The 15025-nt window shown below is 37.8% G+C and overlaps 2 pseudogenes; one reads left to right on the forward strand and one right to left on the reverse strand.

Annotated features, from left to right (window-relative positions):
* The first annotated feature begins 3195 nt into the window (after positions 1-3195).
* Positions 3196-3314, forward strand: LOC120592088 (uncharacterized; annotated as a pseudogene).
* A 10769-nt stretch (positions 3315-14083) lies between these two features.
* LOC120592106 (uncharacterized) lies at positions 14084-14202 on the reverse strand (annotated as a pseudogene).
* Positions 14203-15025: the final 823 nt, after the last annotated feature.

Here is a 15025-nt window from a genome sequence, read left to right on the forward strand (position 1 = left end):
AGGAGAGTAAAGGCAAAAGATATATTTGTTTATCAAATAATTTTTATGGATTTAGAACAACACAGTTTCCAACTGCATAAATCTACTTTTATAAAATATAGGATTATTAGGGTGATGTCCTGATTTTACAGTATAACCATTAACAGAGTAGTCAAAACAATTCATAAAGTGAGAATTTAATCTCTGGGTATGTAAGGTAGGTTTTTGTGACTCATCACAGGCAGTGACTTATAGTAAATGGGCTACTTGTCATTAGAGAGAAAGCCAACATGTTCTCATACCATCATGTAAGGTGATAAAAGAACCTCCTATTTCTGACTCTTTAAACGTTCCTTCAGTTCTCATTCTTTCTCTCTTCTTTCTCTTTCTTGTCTAATGCTAGATGCAATCACCTAACACCTAAAGAATCTGGCCATCACAAGTTGAGTATTGCCTCAGTTGTCTATTATTGTATAACAAAGCAACTCAAAATTAGTAGCTTAAAACAACAATGATTTGTTATTTCGCACAATTAATTGGATTCACTGGGCAGTTTTTCTTCTGGGCTCATCTGAGTTCACTAATGCTGCTGCATCCATCTAGTGGGCCAGCTAGAGCTGGAGGGCCCAAGATGACACCATTCATATATCCAGGGCCTTGAAAGGAGTGGAAGTCTGGGACCTCTCTCTCCATATAGTCTTTCAACATTAGTCTATCTGAGCTTCTTTACATGACACATCCCAAGAGAGTGAAGGCCCAAGCTGCATAGGCTCCATCGGTCACACTATTGTGACTGGGTTAAGCAAATCCTAAGGTCAGATTCATTGTGAGAGGCAACCACACAAGGGCATGAATTCAGGGAGTTGTGATTCATCTGGGTCATTGTATAACAATCTGTCATAGAGGTGTGTGTGTGTGTAAAATCCTGTTGGACTTCATTTGAGGCATGCTTGCCAATGCACCTAACAATACAAGGTCAGTCAGTGAACAATTTATTTTGAGCAACTGTAAGGAACAAAGCAACAGGCGAGAAACATACATTACATTTATCTTGCAATTTCTGGATAAAAGAATCCTTCCAAATCCATAAAAAAATTTTTTTTCAAAACCACCTTATGAAATAGATATAACAATAAATATATTTGGTCTTTGATCCAGGTTCTTGCCACAGGGCTTCTAAACCTTTGGAATTACCTGAGTAATAGGAGTGTCTTTTGTTATTCATAATAAGCCCCTTAAGATCACACTTGGCCAATGTAGGGTAGGGCCCCTGGGTAGCCTCGAGATCAGACTGGTCACCAGAAGGACCAAGTGATGAGAAAGTTGGAACTTTCAGCCCTAGCCTTGAACTTCTGGCAGGAGAGAAGAGCTGGAGATTGAGCTCTATAAAAACTCTTGAATGAGATTCAAACTTCCAGGCTGGTGAAGCACTAAGGTGCTGGGTGGAGGTGTGCCCAGAGAGGGCATAGAAGCTCTGTGCACCTCACCATCCAATACCTCACCCTATGTGTCTCTTCTATTTGGCTGTTTCTGACTTATATCCTTTATGATAAAACAATAAAATGCCTTCCTAAGCTCTGTGAGCTGTTCTAGCAAATTTTTGAACCTGAGGATGGGTTTGTGGGAAGCCCTGACTTATAGGCAGTCAGTCAGAAGCATGCATGGTCTCTCCAGGACTTGTAACGGTGTTTAAGCTAGGGCATGGTGGACAGGGAGAGCCATAGGCTTGTGGTACTGAGCCCTTATGCTGTAGGGTCTGCATTAACTCTGGGTAGTCTCAGAATTTAACTGAATTGTTGAACACCAGATCCAAAACAACTGCCTCCAATAGCAGACATCATTGGACACTTATCCAGAAATCATTTTCCTTTTCCTCCTCGCTGGCAGAGCTCTATTTTTTGTTTCTGTGTCAACTATCCCTCTATGATTTGAGTACATTTTGATTAATCTAAGCCAGTGGTTCTCAAACTTTTTAGTTTCAGGATCTCTTGACACTCTTAACAGTTGAGAACTTCAAAGAACTTTTGTGTTATGTATCGTTACTCATATTAGAAATGAAAACCAGAAAATATTTATGTATTGATTTATTTTAAAATAATAATATCCCCACTATATGTTAATTTAAATAATATTTTAATGGGAAAAAAAACCCACTATATTTTCCAAAATAAAATGTGTAGTTAGAAGAGTGGCACTGTTTTACATTTTTGCAAATCTCTCTTGATGTCTGACTTAATAGAAGACAGACTCTCATATCTGCATCTGCATTCAATCCATTGCCATCCATGTCACATAGTCTCGGGAAGACTCCACTGTTCATTCCCAAGAGAAGGAGAATGAAAAGGAAAATATGAAAAATAGACTATCTAAAAGGATCTCTGGGACTTCCCAGACCACATTTTAGGAGCCAATCATTGTGGTCCCTTAGAGGCGAGCATGGAACCTAATTCTCAAAGAAACATGAAGGGACATCTTCTAGAGGGCTTTTGGAAAAGGTTTCTTTGCCCTTAAAAAAAAAAAGAGAGAGAAATGTGTATCAGCCAGCAATTGTTTTAAGAATAGAAATCTCTCTAAATATATCAAACATTTAATACAGATTTAATACGGAAAATAAGGTCCGTGGAAAGCAATGGAAGGTCTGGGAGAGCAGATGTCAGAGGCTGACAATGAACTTTAGTTCAACATCACATTGCTGCAGCTGCAATTCAAGATTAGGAAGCTGCCACAACTGCCTTGCACTCACGAAACTAGTGATTAGACTTGAGATCCCATTTTAAACACTTATCGCCTTAGACATCTCAGGCACGAGAAATTGATTTCCATTTCATTTCCAACTTTTACTTCTCTGTACTACACTTACTTAGCAGGACCTGATCCATAGCCAGAATTCTAGCTGCCAAGGAATCTGGAAAATATGGTGTTTAGCTTTCTAGATCCTCCAAATAATAGATAAGTAAAGTGGATATTGAGAGAACCAATCCAAAGACCGATCAAAAAAAGGCAAAAGAAGACATGAATTTTTCTTTCCACGACATACCATGATGCCTGACAACCCTGAAGTGAGCTAAGAGAAGCACATGAAAATAGAACATGCTGAGGATGGCAGCGGGGAGTGGGGCAGGACACTGGGTTTTGACAACATAATTGAGCTTCTCAATTAACCAACTCTGAAACTGCTTACCTCTAGTTTTGTTATTATATACAATAATAAATCTTGTCTACGGCCATGCCACCCTGAACATGCCCGATTCTGTCTGATCTCGGAAGCTAAGCAGAGTTGGGCCTGGTTAGTACTTGGATGGGAGATCACCTAGGAAGACCAGGTGCTGTAGGTGTAAATAAATAAATAAATAAATAAATAGATAGATAGATAGATAGATAGATAAAATAATAATAAATCTCATTATTTAAATTATTTTAAGTTGGGTTTTCACCCAACTTCTCCTTTCTTCCCTTATAGTCTTCTCCTGCCTTCAAGCCCTAGCCTTTAGGATTTCACATATATAAAGTAAACAATGCCTCTCTCTTCAATCTCAGCCACAATCTTCCTACAATATGCTTTCTCTGAAGAACTCGACTTACTATCGTATCTCCAGAGAACTGAGGTAGTTACTTAAATGGTAAGATTTTTAAGGCTCTTACTTAAAAAATCCATTAAAGGCTCCTAGTTCAAATATCTTCCCCTCCAGTGCACATAGAAACTTCACCATTAGAAAGTCATTTCTTTGAGTTGAGACATTTTATCTCAAGAAGTCATTTTAAATTTATGGATCTTAGAAATCATATAATGTCTAAGATTTGCTTAGAAATTATCCAGTGGTGGAGATAAGGCATGGGTAGGAATATAGATGAAACAAAATTGACCATGAGTGAATAAGAATGTTGAAGCTAAGTAATGGGTACATAGGAGTAAAGAAAAAAAAATCTTTTGCACATGTTTGAGATTTCTCATATTAGACCATTAAAAGAAATCATCTAGAAAATTACAAACACTTCACCTGAGGATTATACAATAAGACATTATCAGAAATTAAAACTTAAAACTCTCCATTGTAAGAACTGAGCTAGAGGTTGTGGGATGCGAGCTTCCTTTGGGAAGGGAAAAAAGATGAGGCAGAGGTTGCTGTTCATGGTGATTTGACAATCATATGCTCTAGTCATGCTGACAATTTTGTTGATCCACACAGTTCGTGATGAGGCATAGTTAAAGTTATTTTGTTATCTACATTCAAATATTAAAATATTTTATGTAAATGGATATAGATTTTCATCTTCTGCTGAAAGCATAAAATCTGTCCACACTGGAACTTCATTTCCATGAACAATATACATTCTCTGGTTTGCCAGAAACCTCACCAAGTTTGCTTGACACAGTGACATTCAGTATAGATAGGAGAGCCAGATTGCTCTGGGTTTTAATTCTGGCTCCACTACTTTGTGCTCTTAGACGAGTTATTTATTCTCTCTGTGCTACATTTTCCTCATGCGTAAAATGGGGATTATAATAGTAACTATATCAGTGAGTTATTGAGAGGATTCAATGAGTCCATATATGTAAAGTGCTGAGCACACGGTAACAGCTATATATTTGTATATATTTGTAATCAGCATTATATCATCAGTATAATTTTCTTGGTTCCTAAAAGCATTTGAGTTTGCCATTCCTGGCTCAGATTCAAACTTAAACGTATATTAAAACACAGTGTTTAGCTTCAAATGCAATTTCTCATTTCCCAGCCCAAACTTGTTCAGTAAGTTCAATCTGGGAATCCGGGAGATGTCTGTTTAACAAAACAACCACAATAAGTCAAAACGTCACTCCTCAAGCCTGTACCCTTTTATTTAATTATTACATAAATTATGGGACAACACATTGTGGAAGAGTCCATGCGACAACGAAGGCAGGGAACTGAAAGTATAGCTCGGCAAGAAATGCCAGAATGTGGTGGCCACCAAAGCTAGGAAGAGATTAAAGAAAGGAAACCGCCTACTTAGAACCTTCAGAGGGATCATGGTGTAGGGCCACTTGATTTTAGAACTTTAACCTCCAAGACCTGGCAGAGAATTGTAATTTCTGTTGTTTGCAAGCTGCCAGTTTGTTGCAGTAGAGCTGAAACTAATAAAGGAATTTATGGAGAGTCTTTTGGTCTTTGAGAAAAAAGATTGAGAACAGGAGAGGAAAGACAATGTCTCGAAGTACTGAACAAACTGGGTTTGTCTTTTGTCAGGAGTCTACTATCACTGACTCTAGTCTATATTCGTTCTCTGAAATCACTATTAATCATTTGTGTTTCCTTTATCCTGCCAACCTAAAAATAAGGCTTTTTGCAAGAGACGAGGGCAACAACATTTACGAGAGAGAGAGAGAGAGAGTTAGTTATAGCTATTTAGGAAGTGTTGATTCAGGCAGAAGCCCAAATAGTGTTCTGAATTCTGATTAGGAGACAAAGACAAGGGATATTTATGAGAAAAGGAAGGGAACAATTATACCAATAGAAGAAAGGCATTTCTATTGGTGCAGATAATATAACATAGTGATGTTTATTCTAAAGAAAGTTTTTAGTTCTCAGTCTGGTAGTCATATCTGCTTTCTCGTTGTCTTCAAAAATAGTTACCCGGGATATAATGTTGCTTTACGCCCAGCACATAGGTTATTTTGCCCAGTTTTAACATTCCAAAGGTTTGAGACATAAGATGTACAAGGCAGTTCCTCTGGGATGGCAGCTTCAACTCCATTTTAAAGTGGCATTATTTTTTTATACTAATTATCTATTTACTAATTGTTTACTTTCTTTATCCTACTTCTATTTTGTCAGCCCTTTGACAAAGCAAAAATCTATTCTTTATTGTGTATTTCGAATATATTGGTGTGACTCTGCAACTGTGCATCTTCAATAAATATTTGTTTACTAACCTAAGAGGTAAGAAAGGTCTTCTAAAGGATACATATCACAGAGAGCTTTACATTTCGGCAACTTAGAAAGAGTCTATTTAGAAGTTCTCTTTATTTAATGTTTCTTATAAATAAATGAGAGAAACACTTTGAACTGATAAAATTTTTAACTATTACAGTTTTTTAAAAATTAAGTTTATTAGGGTAACATTGGTTAATACAATTATAGAATTTTTAGGTGTATATTATAATCTGACATTTGTATATTTATTTTGACATCTGTATATTCTATTGTGTGTTTGCCATCCAAAGTCCAGTTTCCTTCAGCTACCATATATTTTATTTGATCTTCTTTACCCACTTCACTCTCACCCTAACCCATTACACTTTTTTTTCCCCCCTTAGGGTATTTTAATGGCTTAAATGAATTAAATGACTTCATTATTTAGAATAGTTATATCTAAATATGACTAGTCAAAAAATTTGACTAGTCAAATCTAGTCACTTAAACAAGTTTCATTAATATTACAGCCCAAAACATAACTTGTCCTTTTCCCCTACTTTTATATGTGAAAGCTGAAGACACTATTTACTTTAAAGAGGTTTTTAAGAAAAAAGTACCAAACTTCTAATAACATTTCTGTGTGCAGTTAAGCTAAAACTTTTTGTCAAAATGAGTAAATAAATTCAGATGAGTTTCTGTAAATAGCCATGACTCTTTATTTTTAAGTCCATACTGCGTTAACTATTTAATAAGTTCATAGCCTAAGTATATTTATAATAAAATTATAATGGAAATTAAAATTAGGAAGAAAGTGTCATTTAAACAATCATATTGAATTCGACACTGTGTCAGAAACCTGATCTGTATAGAAGGCCAACTGATTTCCCATCCTAGCTTTGCCACGCCCTAGCAGTGATTGAGGACAAGTAATTTAATCCTTCTAGGCTTAGTCTCCTCCTCTGTAACATGACACTGACAATACTTGCCTCATGGGGTTTTTGTGGTTTTGTAAAGAATAAAGATAATATGTGACACGGGGCTTAACACATAGTGTCAGTGATAGGAAGTTATTAATAGAAGTATTAATTCAACCAGAAGTAAAGTTTAAAGACAAAATAATTCTTTTTTTTTTTTTAAGTAACACAGCACCTGAAGTCTTCCTAGATGGGGTCTCATCCAAAATACTAACCAGCATTGACTCTGTAGTTTCAGATCAGGCACATTCAGGGTGGCATGGCCATAGACAAGATGTGAAATTCTTAAAGTACCATGCAAGTTGAGAAAAATGACTCATTTGGCTAGCTAGAATATTTATTTTAACAGTGGCAGCAAGGACTTTACATTGAACATTTGCAATGACTTTACCTCAAAAGGTTAGTCACATTTACAGATTTTAAGTTTGGGATCTTTTACTGGGTATTTCCCTGAGTTCTTCATAAATTTATATGAACTTTTGATCATTATACTATTCCCAGTAGTAATATGCTCCAAAATGTACCTGCTTTGTAAAGCAGTGCTTCTGTTTTTTGTCCCTAAATGAACACTTTCAAGTTATAAAACTTTTCTCATTGTAATACTGTCACGGAAATAATTATAAAATAATGTACATAAGCAAAAAGAAAAGCAAGTTCAAAGGAAGAGATAATAGATTAACAAAATATGAACCGTCTTTTATAAAAAAAATAGTATATGAGAAAATCAAAATGATCTCTTGAATTTTTTGATATACCGAATAGTGGTCTTTGGTTTGAAAAAGAAATTTTTATAATTCTTAGGGGCATATACATTTTATAATATATAAAACATATACATATGTACATGTATGCATAAATAATAAATAATGTATATGTACATATGTAATTCTCAGAGGCATAAAACATTTTTTTTTTATACTACTAGAAAAAAGCTTTAGACCTCAAATGTGAGAAGACACGACCCTATACTTCTAGGAGATCTAAACAGGAATTGGGCTTGTTCAAAGTGGCATGGCAGTAAGTAGATAGCATAAGCCATTTTAACCAGGGGTGAAGTAGTGGTCTTTGGTTTATTATTTACACTCATGAAAAAAATCTGTAAGTTGAGAATATTTGACTGAATGATGTTAAAAGATAAATCGAGGTACATTAAGGCTTTGAAGAACTTATCTGAGCAAACAACAATTCAGTTGGGCAATGCCAAACCAACAATGGTTGAGATCTCCACTGACAAGAACTAGGATAAAGACTTTTATAGAACAGGCAGAAATAAAAAAAGGATATTATTTGATTGGTTATAGCTAAAGGTTACTTTATTTGAGAAAGCCTAGTAGGCTTTGTGATTGGTTATTATTAAGTTTTGATTTCTTTTTAGTTAATGAATTGACTCTGGCCTAGGTTTCAGTTTGTTTACATAAGCTACCAAGGTGTTTGCGCCACCTCAATCTAATGGCTTCCTTGTTTCATTACTTTAACAATGGTAATATTATATAAAATATCTAAAAATCATCTGCTCACCTTTAACCAAAGAAACATTTAGCTGTGTGGATGAAAAAGGAGTTCTGTAATAAAACTGACAAGTCCAGTGACGGAAAGTCACCTCACAGGAATCTCATCATAAATTTCTAATTGGGCAAGTAATGATGGGTAGTCATACCCCAGGCATATAATTTTTATAGTAAAAGGAATATCTTCGACTTAAGCAAGCTCTGTCCATTGTTCTTGTGTATCCAGGTTAATACACCTTTGAAATGTCAGAAGTAATCTTTTTTTCTAGACCCCTTAGGAGAACATATAATCTTTTTGGGGGGCGGAGATTTTTGGGGGGAGCTTTATCGAAATATAACAATTAGTTGCTTGTATTTGCATTGTACAGTTCAGTAAGGTTTTTTTTTTTCAGTTATAGTTGCCATACAATAACATACCAGTTTCAGTTATATAGCATAATGATCAGATAGTCACATAACTCACAAAGCAATCACCGCACTAAACCTAGTACCCCTCTTCCCCTTTACATATTTATTACAACATTATTAACCATCTTCCCCATGCTACACTCTACATCTTCATGTCTATTCTGCAACTACCCATTTGTACCTCTTAATCCCTTTGCCTTTTTTTGCCACCCCACAACCCCCTCCCATCTAGTAGCCCTCAAAATATTCTCTGTATCTCTGAGTTTATTTCTGCTTTCATTGTTGTTGTTTGTTTTGTTCTTTAGATTCCACATATATGTGAAATCATGCGATATTTGTTTTTCTCTATCCAACCCATTTCATTCAGCGCAATACCCTCTAGGTCCACCAAGGCCATATCTTTTTCCATTCCCTTCCTTTTAGTCTGTATGTCTTTTAATCTGAAGTGAGTCTCCTGTAAGCAGCATATATAGGAGTCTTGTTTTCTTATCCATTCAGCCATTCTATCTTTTGGTTGGAGCAGTTAATTCTTTTCCATTTGAGGTATTTGTTGATAGGAATGTAGTTATTACCATTTTTTATTCATGTTTTTGATACACGTTTTCTTCTTCTTAAAGAAATTCCTCCAACATTTCCTGTAATACTGGCTTGGTGATGATAAATTCTCTTAGCTTATTTTTGTCTGGGAAACTCTTTATCTGTCCTTCGACCTAAACGATAACTTTGCTGGATAAAGCGTTCTTGGTTGTAGATCCTGGGTTTTCATCACATTGAATATTTTGTGCCAAGCCCTTCTGTCCTGCATAGTTTCTTTTGAGAAATCAGCTGTTGGTCTTATGGGTGCTCGTTTGTAGGTAACTTAACTGCTTCTCTTACCGCTTTTAAGATTCTCTCTTTGCATTTAACTTTTGGCATTTTAATTATGATGTGTCTTGCTGTGGGTCTCTTTGGGTTTCTAGTTCTAGGAACTCTGAGCTTCCTGGCATTTTATGTCTATTTCCTTCACCGGGTTAGGGCGATTTTCCATCATTATTTCTTCAAATAGCTCTTCAATGTCTTGTTTTCCTTCTGGTACCCTTATGACAAGAATATTTTTACATTTAATAGTGTCCCATAGGCTCCTAAAATTACTATTGTAGTCTTGGCTTCTATTTTTTTGCCATTCTGATTGAGTGTCCTTGTCTTCCCCATCCTCTATATAGGTCATTTGATCCTCTTCTTTATTCACCTTGTTTATTCCGTTTAATATACTTTTCATGTCAGATAATGTGTTCTTCATTTCTGACTGGTTCCCTTTTATAATTTCCATTTTTATGTTTTTTTATCTCTTTGCTAAAGTTCTCACTGAAGTCTTCTACACTTCCCCTCAGTCCACTGAGCATTGTTATAACCAGGGTTTTGAACTCTGCATCTGTTAGATTGCTTGACTCCATTATTTCTGATTCTCTGCTCTGTTCTCTCATATGATTTCTGCTTCTTTGTCTTCCCATTTTGGCTGCCTTTCTGCGTCTGTATCTATGTACTAAGCAAAACTCTTAAGTTTCCCGGTCTTAGCAGTGCAGCTTTGTGTAGTAGGTGTCCAGTTCTGAGAGGTGTTCAGCAAGTTTAGCCCCAACCTATGCCCCTCCAGGGCCACATGTTATGATTCAGCAAGCAATCCACAGATGCTATGCTTATAGTTGCCTTACGAGGCCACATCAGAAACTGATGTCAGCTGTCACCAATGTGAGTCTAGGTGCTGCTCAGCAAGAGGCACCTGACTAAATGAGGACATGCCTGGATGTGGCTTGGGTGGGGGCGGGCCATGAGTTAGGAGAGGTGGAGTTTCAGGGAATCCTTTGGGCAGAGCAACCTCTATTATCCAGTTTGATGACGTTATGGGCTATGGGGCTATGGCAGCACTGAGTCCTCACACTGGGAAGGGGAAGGGCTCAACAGGGAACAATGGATACCTCTGGCACTTCTGTATAGAACAAGTCTCACCTCTGGCCCTCACTCTGACAATTCAGTGTCCCCCTGTAAGTCCCTGGTGCCCCCCGCACAGCCAAACTGGTACTAATGCTCAGAACGAGCAGGTCTGTCACCGCAAAAGTCCAGTCGTGGACACGGCCCCTTTAAGAGATGTCTGCTGCTGCCACTGCCACAGCTTCTGTCCCACTCAGCTGTTGAGGCCAGGGCAGCCTCACATCCTCGCCCAGTCCTACCTCCTTCTGTTGCAGGGTGATTTCTTCTTTCTCTCCCAAGTTGTTGGGCTTGTTCATCTAGATCTCAGGTGATTTTACTTGCTGTTTGCTCCTTGTTTCTTTGATTAGGTTGCCAGAGGGATGAACAGAGCCTCCTAATCTACGCCATTTTTTTTCTCCTTGCAATTCTTGGCCCGTATTTCCTCATAACTGGTCAGCCACATTGAGAACATATAATCTTGTTAACTATCCTGTATTTTGTTTTCTCCCACCTTCCTGTAATTTTACCTGCAATAAAAGAAACTGCAAAACTCATTCTCTGGAGCATTTAAGATCTTGCTTTCTGGCAATGCTATCAGTTTGGGTCAAATAAATTCTTACAAAATTTCTCTACAAGTTTTGATGTTCTTATGTTAATATCTGGTAGTATGGGGTAAAAGTTGTGAACATTTAAAAATTATAATGACTATAATAAGGCTATATTCAACTTTGAGTTCTAAAATGAGAAGCTGCTGAAAGACCAATATTATTCATATGAGGAAATACATGAAGAATTACTTAAAGAACATAGCACAAGGGTATTTTGAAAATCTGGTGGTTAGGAAGTCTTTAATTTTTCCTGACCCATTTCCAATGGCGAGGGTCTAATGTAGGGAGGAGGCAAGAGAACTAAAGTGTTAAATCAAGCCACATTCAGAGACAGCAATATGCTGATCAGCCGTGGAGCCAGGCCACTAGGACACATGGAGAACAAAGGAAGATTTCTGCTGGGATTGCTAACAACCCGTTTCCCACACCTGTGAAGGAGAAACAGGAAAAACTGGAGTCTTTAGTGGTGCCCTACACAAATAAAATGTTCATTCTCCATGGCTAAAACCATAGGGAACCAATGGATTAAAGGCTGAGAACTTCCAGCAGACCTTTCACTACATATTCTTATCTTTTCACACTGCATACTCTTATCCTTCCTCACTGTATGCCCATATCAAAGAAAATGGGTAAACAAAGTATTTAAACTGTAACTCATAGGAACTAAAGAATGATAATAAACTGAATTCCCCAAGCACTCGGGGTCCCTCTCAGTGCCTTTCCTCTGTCTCTCACTGTCCCTGTCTCTCTATTGTCTCTGTCCCTCTGGGTCTCTCTTAGACTCTCTCACTCTGCCTCTGAGAGATCAAACTCTGTCTGTGGAGTGTTACCTCTTCTCTAATAAACTTTCCTTTTGACTCTAACTTTGGCGTGTGTTAGAATTCTTTCCACACTCTCTGCCAGAGGATCCACTTCTCTCAGTGAGGAGCTTGGTCTCCCCTGACTCAGAAATTTGTTCTGTCCTGCACCACACAGGTTAAAGATTCGGTCCATAAGACTCCCTCATATCGTTCCCCCGACCCACCCACCCCTGCCCAAACACACATACACTTAAGACACCGGCTACAAAAACAGGCTCCCTGTGCTTCTGACCAACTAGCTACAGATTGAAAGCTCCAACAACCATCTCCAACTCAGAATGCCAATTGCAAGTCCAGGTTGTCACCCGTATTTCTGACCAACTGGCTGTAAATCAGAGGTTCCCACAAACCCCTTGTAGAGTTTGATTAATATGCTAGAATGACTCATAGAACTCAGAAAAACATGTGATTTATTAAGTTACTAGTTACTATAAAAGAACATACTGCAGGAACAGCCAGATGGAAAAGATGCGCGGGGCAAGGTAGGAGGAAAAGGCGCAGAGCGTCCATGCCCTCTCCTGGCACACCACTCCCCCAGCACCTGCACGTGCTCACCAACCCCCAAAACCATCCTCTTGGATATTTAAGGAGGCTTTAGTATATAGTCATGACTGATTAAATTATTGGCCATTGGCTAGTGATTCAACCTCCAGCCCCTCTCCCCTCCCTGGAGGTTGGGGAGAGACTGAAAATTCCAACCCTTTAATCATAAAATTGGTTCTCCTGTCAACAGCCACCATCCTCTGCTGCTTTCAAGTCACCTCATTCACATAACAAAAGATACCTTTATCACTTATACTTAGGAAATTTCAAGGGTTTAGGGAGCCTTGAGTCAGGAATTGTGGAAGAAGACCAAATATATATGAGAAATACATTTTGGTCATCTGAATGATGTTAAAAAATAAAATTCAACTGAGCAAATGTGAAGATCTAATTGGCTTTCTTAAGCAATTTATGAATTGGATAACATCCCATCTAGCAACTAGAAGGGCACTAGGAGGGGCTGTACAAAACGGAAGGTGTTTATAGGAAGGAAGGTGGGGCAGAGGAGCTATTAACAAAAGAAAAGAGAGGATTATTATTGAGACATCTTTCTTTTGGGGGGAAAAAAGAGTTTTTATCATGCAGATCACCTCTTCTTTCTGTGGGAGATGGAGAAAACCCAGGTGACAGATTACGTTATTGGTTCTTGAGCAGAAAATTCTAGACTGGTTGATTAAGATTAGATTTCTGGGAGAGGCTGAAACTGTGGTTAGATTGGGTATTAAATCTAGGTTTGGCATCTTTTGGGTTTCTAGCATGAGTGATGCCATTTTGGGTCTGTGGTTTTTCTTTAACAATGACCAAATATAAATTTTTATAAATCACAATGTCACAGGGAGGAAGGAATGTAAATTGGTTCACTATGTTTTTAGTTCTAATTGTTTAAAAATCTCTTCCAAAACACAGAAATAAGACAAGCAGCATGTCTATTCAATGTCACATTGAAGTATTGTTTAATAGGCCCACCAAAGTTTTATTTAATAATCTAGAATCCAGGAGTAAGTGCACTTTTTCTGTAAAGAACCGGATAGTAAGTACTCAGGGTTTTTTTTTTCTTCTTCTTCTTCCAATCCCTTAAAATTGTAAAAACCATTTTAAACTCATGGGCTACACCATAACAGCCATTGGCTAAATTCTGCCTGTTGACTGCAGTTTGCGGACTCCATTTTAGGGGAAGTCCCTTTGCTTGTCTAGATTTTATAAATTCTCATTAACTTGTAGATTTTTCTCCAGTAAAGATAAAAATAATTTTTCTGATAGGAATATAACACAAATGTTATAGTTTTATTGTCATATGATATTAACCAGTTTTGTATCTAACAGAACAATCTTTTAAATTAGATGTTTAATTTTTTTTTTTAATGCCTACAGCACCTGATCTTCCTAGGTGGTCTCCCAACCAAGTACTAACCAGGCCTGACCCTGCTTAGCTTCCAAGATCAAACAATATCGGGCGTGTTCAGGGTAGCATGGCCGTAGGCTAGATGTTTAATTTTGAGATGACATTCAGTTGTAAGAAATAAAAGAGAGATGCGTGTACCCTTTAACAGTTTCCCCTGATGCAGGACAGGGCAAATTTTCCTGAGTGAGGGGATTGGGGCAACCAAGTCCTGCACAGAGTGAAGAGGGTCCTTTGGTGGAGAATGAAGAAAGAATTCAACACACACGCCAAAGTTAAAGTCAAAAGGAAAGTTTATTAGAAAAGGGGTAACACTCCTTTTAGAGGCAGAGAGTGAGAGGGACAGTGAGAGGGAAGTGGAAAGGCAGTGAGTAGGGCTGAGTGTTCAGGGAATTCAGTTTATATGTCATTCTTTAGTTCCTGTGAGTTATAGTTTCAAAGACTTTGTTAACCCGTTTCCTTTAATGTGGACTTACAGTGAGGAAGGGGAAGAGTATGTAGCATGAAAAGGCAAGAATATGTAGAGTGAAAGGCCTGCTGGCAGTTCCCAGCCTTTAATGCATAGATTATCCAAGGTTTTAGCCATAGGAAATGACTGTTTTTCCTGTTCCCCCTTCACAGGGTGTGATAAATGGGTTGTTAGCAATTCCAGCAGAAATCTTCCTTTGTTCTGCAGGTGTCTGCCTGGCCGGGCTGCACAGCTGATCAGCATATTAGAGTCTCTGATTGTGGCTTGATTAACATTTTAATTCTCTTGCCTCCTCCCCACTTTACCCCCAAGTGATAACATCTTGCAGAACTGAAGTGCAATATCACTGTCGAACTGATCCACACACAGAACATGTCCATCACAAGGATCACTTTAAAGCCACACACACTTCTCTTAAGTCCCCACCTCTTTCTTA

This window comes from Pteropus medius, unplaced genomic scaffold (assembly GCF_902729225.1).
Source record: "Pteropus medius unplaced genomic scaffold, Ma_sr-lr_union100, whole genome shotgun sequence".
Taxonomy (NCBI): Eukaryota; Metazoa; Chordata; class Mammalia; order Chiroptera; family Pteropodidae; genus Pteropus; species Pteropus medius.